Raw genomic sequence first — 7,500 nt, forward strand, 5'->3', positions numbered from 1 at the left:
AACCCATTGTAAAGCGCTTTGAGCACGTTTAGTAGATATTGCGCTATATAAGATCTCAATTATTGATTATAATTATTGAATTATTTCAAAACTAAACGCAGAGGATCAATAATAAAATACTTGATTACAGAACTATTGATGGCCGGGAAAAATAAGTTTTAATACTAGATATCTGATTTAATTGAATCTTCCTAGAAATAATATTCTGTGCGTCCGGCTGGATTAAAAGTGATGTATTATAGTTATATTTTTTTTGTAAAGTAGTAGTAGCGTATGGCTACACTTCCAAATTTATTTCATCAACCCAGCTTCTGAAGGCCCTCCTTCGCCCTAAGGACGGTTTCGTAGCCATCTTCAAGTTTAGTGACTGGACAGTGGAGGACGATGTTATCGCTGGTCTCTGGGGCTGCCTGACATTTCTGGCAGGTATCACTGTTTCGAAGTTTCCATCTGCACATATTTGATGCAGTTCTGCCATGTCCAGTTTAGAGGCGATTTGAGGAAGTCCAGTATTTCCTGGCGTTATTGAATGCAGGTACTCTTTTGGTCGGATCTTTAATGATGTTTCCTCCTTTAGGTGTTTCCCTGTTCACTTGTGCTTCTTTGTGGTCTTAATCCCGCTTGCCCTGGTGGTATGCAGGGATTTACATATGGGGTGATTCGCTCTAGTACGATTCTTTCCAGGAGCTTGTATAAGCAACAAAGTAGAGATATTGGTCTAGAGCTGGATCGTTTAGTCATTGCTTTACCTGGTATTAATATGGCGATTACTTTGGCATGTTTCCAAATTTGTGGGTATGTGCCCTTTCCCATGATGTCAGTCTTAGTATATGCCAGCCAGTCTATTGTTACTGGGCCAAAGTTAGTAATCATGTCGGGGTATATTCCATCAATGCCAGCAACTTTCCCATTATTTTCCTTTATAGCTTCTTTCAGTTCATTAATCGTTATTGGGACAATTCAAAACATGCCATGGTCAGGCAAAGTTTTCATGGTCTTTTGATATTCTTTTCTTATTTCTTTTTAAAATTGTGTTGTCCCCGTTTAATTTCTTTGGCAATTTCGTCGGCTGCAATCTGGGGAGCCGATTTTGTTTGACGAGCTTCAGGGTTTAGCTTTTTTAGGGTTGCCATGCATGACGGCTGGAGTGATTGAGGTCAAAGTTTTCAACAATTTCTACCCATCTCTCTTTTCGGCTTTCATGTAGTGTGTTTAGTAGTTCTTATGCAACCTGTTCATTATGTGTCTCCTCAACAATTCTTTGCTTCGCTCAAACAGCATGGAATGTATTGCTTTCTAAAATCCCTGAGTATGTTCTTTTTTGCGGACGTTAGAACAAGTTTGTTAAATCTCACTATATTTTTTTTTTGGGGGGAGAGGGGTGGTGGATCCTTTGGCAGGTTTTGTCAATTTCATCATCGAAAGCTTTCCAGTTTGCTTTCGGAAATCCCACCTTGGTTTGGGCAGGGTGTTCATGATTGGGATTTGAATTCGAGTTCTAACAAGGACTGGACGATGTTGACTTTAAGGAAATCTCCCAGGATTTCTCTAGTTGACTTCAGCGAATTTCCATTTGGGTCCTTTGTACCGTATTCTTTGCACCAACGGGCCGATCTTAAAGTTCCTTTGCCGTTGGGGTTGTAAATGTGTGTTAGTAAATTAAGGTTTGCCCATTGTGAGATCTCATTCCTTGGAGTGTCATTTTTGTTGTAACCCAATTTGGAATGGTGGCTGTTGAAGTCTCCCATGATTATGGATGGGTTTACTTGGTCTTTAGGGTAAGAGGCCCAGTTAAGATTTGGTGGTTTGTATACATTAGTAATTTCAGTGTCACCAAATTTAATAGTGATTATTTGTGTGCCGTTGATTTCTGTGCTGCCTCTCAGGTCAGTGACTTGGGATGCTGCTCTGGCATGCCGTATTGCCTATGGTACTGATTGTTTATTACGTGTGTCATGGTCTCAAGTGAGTAAAGAGCTACTCGACTATGCATAAAGATATATGTAGAATGAGGCCCCAGAATTTACTAGTTACTATAAATGAAAAAAAATTTACGATTTGTTTACATTGAAATAAAAATAATGATGAGATTTAATTAAAAGAGATAAACAGTGATCGTGGCAGTTACAAATAGAGATATGAATATTTTTACGTAACTTATGATAATATGTCAGGTTCGTAAGTTTACGTTTCCAGGCAGTTGATGGGCTTGAATGATCTATTCCTCTGACAACAGGATCGGACTCGTAAAATTCCACTTCCAGGCAATTGGTAATGGGTTAATATGTAATCCTTTGACAGCGGGCTCGGGTTTGATCCTTGAAGATTATACAATCAAAGTTAAAAGCTCCGGCGTCTTAATGGTGTAGATATAATATCTACAAAGTCCCAAAAGATAAAAATCTTACAGTATATAGAAGGAATAGAGCGACTGGCCGTCCGGCATAGATTGTGAAGAGAAGTGAGTGTCAAATGTTAGACCTATCAGCTTTTATAATAAGTGGCTACGTGACAGAATGTAGAACGAAAAGTATTCACTAATTAGAAATTAATTCGAGGGAAGGCTATAAAAGGAAAGACGATCTAATATTAGAAGGTAAAGTTTATCAAAGCCTACCGAAATATAACTGGAGTGAGATGAATTCAGTTCTTAATAAAATAAAATTCAATAAGATAATTGTGAACACCCTTTACTGTGACACCCCCCCACCCACGTTTAAAATATACTCTTTAACCATTATGGGAAAGATAGATTTTACAAACCGAAGTAAATTTACTATCATGATACTCTAGCATTAATCCATTGTTATGATTTGTGCTACAATTAAATTATTTATTAACTAGACATGGAAATGTTTATATCAACGTAGGTATATGAATGGGTGACAATAACAATGAAAGATTGTGATTACAAATCATTGTGATGAACAACATGATGACATTGTGATTACAAATCATTGTGATAAACAATAGTGATGGCAATGAAGCATGATTTAAGTATATGATATGAAGGTAATTTACTGAATGAAATGAATGAAAATGTAAATGGAATATTGACATTTCAATTATTAATCATAAATGAGTGAAAATTCATAACAATAATAGTAAAGAGAAGATTTCCCAAATCATGAATGGGTATGGTATATATATCCAAATAATACTCAATGTTACATTAAGTTGGGTCATCATGTTTACAAATAAAATTATCGAAATTGTGCGTTCTGATTTGGCATAATTTGCGAGGTCACTAACAGTATGCATTGGAGGTTAAGTTATACCCTTCTCACGTGTTTACACTAATCGAGAAAGTAGGTCGGCGTGAATATTTTCACAGCCTGGTATGCGAGAGATACTGAAAGAGTAATTTTGCAAAAATAGACTCCACCTTAGTACTCTACTATTATTCATTTTGTTATTTCTTATGTACGTGAGTGGTTTATGGTCCGTTTCGACCACAAACTCTTTTAGCAGTAGATATCTCCTGAATGTCTTTAAAGCAAAGACGATGGCCAGTCCTTCACGCTCTATTACAGAGTATCGTGATTCTCTGTCCAATAATTTTCTGCTTGCATATAAGCAAGGCATTAGAGTTCCCTCATGCTCCTGTAATAGTACACCTGCGATGCCCTTATCAGACGTGTCAGTTCTTACAACAAATTCTTTTGACATGTCGGGTAATTTAAGAATTGGTTCTGAACAGAGTAATGCCTTTAATTGGTTAAAGCTATTCTGACACGCTTCTGTCCAAACAATTTTGTTCGGTGACCCATTCTTTGTCAGATTTGTTAGCGGTGTCGTGATGTGCGCGAAGTTGTAAATGTATTTCCTGTAAAAATTTAGGAGCCCAAGTACTTTGCGTACTTCTTTTATTGTCTTAGGTGGTTGCAATTGTGCGATTTTTGTTTGTTTTTCTGTCTCGGGTGTCTGTGTCCCATGACCAACGGTATGATTAATCCTGCATTTGAAGCTTCGATATTAGTAAACATAGGTTGCGACACTGTGTCTCTATCAAAATATTTTTTTAGCATATTTGCATGGAATGTCTTTGTTGTGTTGTTAATTTTAATCTCGTAATTAACATTAGATTTTACTGCTGTTATTTGAATGATCCTTTCCATATAGCTAAAAGTTTACTCGAGTCATCGGGTAAGAGTATTAGTACTTTGTCACCAATCGCAAATTTTCTCGATTTGCTTTCGTGATCAGAGTATTCTTTGCATTTCTCTGCTTTTTTAGTGACGGATTCCTGTGCTAGCTTACACGTGTCCTCTATTCTGTCTTTTAGGTTTCTTACATATTCGTAAGCAAACATAATTTCGTTATTGTCCTCCTCATTCCCTTTACAAATGTCGGCTACTATATTGATCGGGCCGCGAGGTGATCGTCCATACATCAACTCAAATGGGGAGTAGCCTGTAGATTCTTGGGGTATTTCTCTATATGCAAATAGGATTGCTGGTAAGTATCTGTCCCAATCATCTGTTTTTTCTGCTGACACTTTTCTTAACATATTCTTTAGAGTGCCATTAAATCTTTCACAAAGACCATTTGCTTGGGGGTGGTAGGGAGTTGTGAATGAGTGTTGGATTCCCATGAGTTTCATGGTTTCATAGTTTCATGCATCATATGTGATGTAAATTGGGGTCCATTGTCCGACAGTATCTCATTTGGTATGCCTATTCTACTAAAAATTGTCATCAATGCTTCAGCTATGTGATCCGATGTAGTTGATTTCAATGCTATCGCTTCTGGCCACCTGGTTGCGTAATCGACCAGTGTTAGTATGTGTGTATGGTTTCTATCTGATTTTGTTAAAGGGCCTATAATGTCAATTGCAACTTTTTGAAAAACTTTTTCAATAACTGGGGTTGTCTCTAATGGCAATCTCGGTATTCTGCCTTTTGCGACTCTTCTTTGGCATGTGTCACAAGATTTCACATATTCTCGGACGTCTTTAGTAATTCCAGGCCATGTGAAATTCTCGGATATTCTCTTCAATGTGGAAGAGCTCCCAAGATGTCCAGAAGTTATTGAATCGTGCGCTATTCCAAGGATTTTGTTTCTGTAAATACTCGGCGTGACCAGTTGTTTAGCTATTTTGTTTCTTTTCCTTTGTAACCTGAACAGAATATCTTTTTCAATGATGTATTCAACTTTTGATTTCGTCCCTTTGTTTGCGATATTGAAATATGGTGTTAAAGTCGGGTCCTTTTTCTGTTCTTCAATGAACGTGTTCCTGTCAAATTGTTGTGGTTCAAGAGAAATAGTCATTGGCTTCTCTGTTGTCTTAGTCATCTTTCTTGTTTCTGCTAGACAAGCTGTTTCTTGGGTTAATGACCATTCTTTTACATCTGTTGGGTTGTCTTTAAGACCTTTTATATTGCCAACAATAACATCAGCGACGGGGTTGGGAAGTATACAGCATTCCACTATTCCTGTATAATATGGGGTTTCTATGTACACATTAGCTGTTTCAAAGGTTTCAACTGTGCCACTGAATGTGATGCATTGTACCGTTTTTCCAGTTTTGTCTTCGTCATTGATCAAAGATGCTTTTATTCCTACTGTACTGCATCCTGTGTCTCTCAATATTTTGCAATCAGTTCTATTAGCTTTGCCTTCACAAAAAAATAGCGATCCTGATTTGTGAGTTTGTGTTAAAAGTGGCATACCTTTCACGCAATACACATTTATATTTTCTCCTGAAATTACTCGTGTCTGATTGTTTACACTTGTTTGGAGTGATGCATTTGCAGTTTCTTTTGGATATCCCGCGATTTTGTAACATTTGTCTGCTGTGTGGCCTTTCATTCCACAATATTGACATTTAATTATAGGTTTATTGGTTTTCTTATACTCAGTATTATTGTCAGTGCTATTTCTTGTTTTGTTTTGATAGGATCGGCTATGGTCTCTATTGAACTGTTTGTTCCATGGTTTGTTACTATGATCATCGTGTTTCACTTGCGTGTTCCGAGTGATTGATCGGCTCGTTCTATTTGAGTACTGAACTTTGGGTGTACCTGGACTCTGAGCAGCGGCAGCGTAGTATGGTTCCTTTAATGTTCTGCTAAGGGGTGTCAATGGATGTGCGCTGTTAAAGTTTTCTGCGTAGATTTTTAATTTGTCCAAGTTTTCTGGCTTTCTCTCTTTAAAGAATGCGACTAAATCTGGGTTGCAAGCTTGATAGATTCGATTCTTCAGCGTGAGATAGTAAAGGCCTGCAAAGTCGTCTTGTTTTACGTTTGCCAACTCAAGCCACCGATTTAGAAATTGAGTAATTCGGTTCACGAATGTATTAAAGTCTTCTCCACTTTCCTGTTTTGCAGTGTGAAACCTTTCCTGGTAACCATCTTCCGTTAATCTAAATCTTTTTAGTAGAGCGTCTTTAATTTTTCCATAGTCATCTGCATCTTCAGTTGTTAAGGTATAGAAAACTTTTAGCGGTTCTCCAGATAAGCAGTTAATCAAGGCTGTGGCCCATTTGCTTTCTGGCCAACGATAACCTTTAGCCTGAACTTCGAATCGGTGTAAGAAGGATTCTAGGCAGTCTGAGCGTTCATCGTATTTTGGCATGCGTGGAAGTTTCACGAAAAATTCATCACTATTATTATGTTTTCTTTCATGACCGGCTTTTGTTTTTTCAATTTCCAGCATCATTTGGGTCTTTTTGGTTTCTTCTTCTGCTAAAGCTATTTGTCTTTTTAGTTCCTTTCTTGGACTCTTTCTTCTCGTTCTTCTCTACGTATTCTTTCTTCATTTTCTTCTCTACGAATTCTTTCTTCATTTTCTTCTCTACGAATTCTTTCTTCATGTTCTTTTTCTTCTTTTACTTTCTCTTCGCAGCATGAAAATATTCTTAACTGGGGTATTTCTAAGTCCTTTGCGAGACTTAAGTATCTTTTATATGCTTCCATGTTGCAATAAATTAGTTACGATATTTTATATATATTATATTGACAGGATACTGTTACTGACTGTTTTATTTATTTACACTTACTGGAATGAACTGTTCTATTTTTAGAAATCTCTCTCTCTTATTTCAACTTATTATGTATGTTGAATTTGATGCCTTTTATCGTTATATCTTATAAAGCAATGTGTCAATACAATGCGGAGTTATTATGACTTGTGTCAATAACAATGTGTCAATCGCGTGTACTCTAAACTATGTTACTACGAAAAATTTATCACCAATGTTTGTGACTCGTCGCTAGTTTGTGTAGAATTATTCGCAATGACGCTAATATACTAGAGTGTGATAACAATAATAGGATGCCAAAATAATCCCAAGTTATCTATCACTAAATATAACACGAAGGCTAGTAGACTCCTTTTATTATTATTTAGTTTTTTAAAGACTCACTTTTCAGAACATAATATATAAGTGGTTTTCGGTAACAGTAATATGCCAAAAATGCATTTAAAACAAATCACTATGCAAAACAAATCAAGATGTCTATAGTTACTATGTGATGCCCAACTCATGTAAAAGAGAAT

At 36.7% G+C, this 7,500-nt stretch overlaps 1 protein-coding gene across 1 annotated transcript in view; it reads right to left on the reverse strand.

The window, feature by feature from the left end:
• LOC144960945 (prolyl 4-hydroxylase subunit alpha-2-like) overlaps positions 1-7,500 on the reverse strand; it is a 23,385-nt gene that overhangs the window by 4,502 nt on the left and 11,383 nt on the right. The gene's annotated exons all lie outside the window — the stretch shown is intronic.

This window comes from Berghia stephanieae, unplaced genomic scaffold, assembly GCF_034508935.2.
Source record: "Berghia stephanieae isolate SIO BIC M18660-M18661 unplaced genomic scaffold, UCSD_Bste_1.3 scaffold11, whole genome shotgun sequence".
Lineage (NCBI taxonomy): Eukaryota > Metazoa > Mollusca > Gastropoda > Nudibranchia > Aeolidiidae > Berghia > Berghia stephanieae.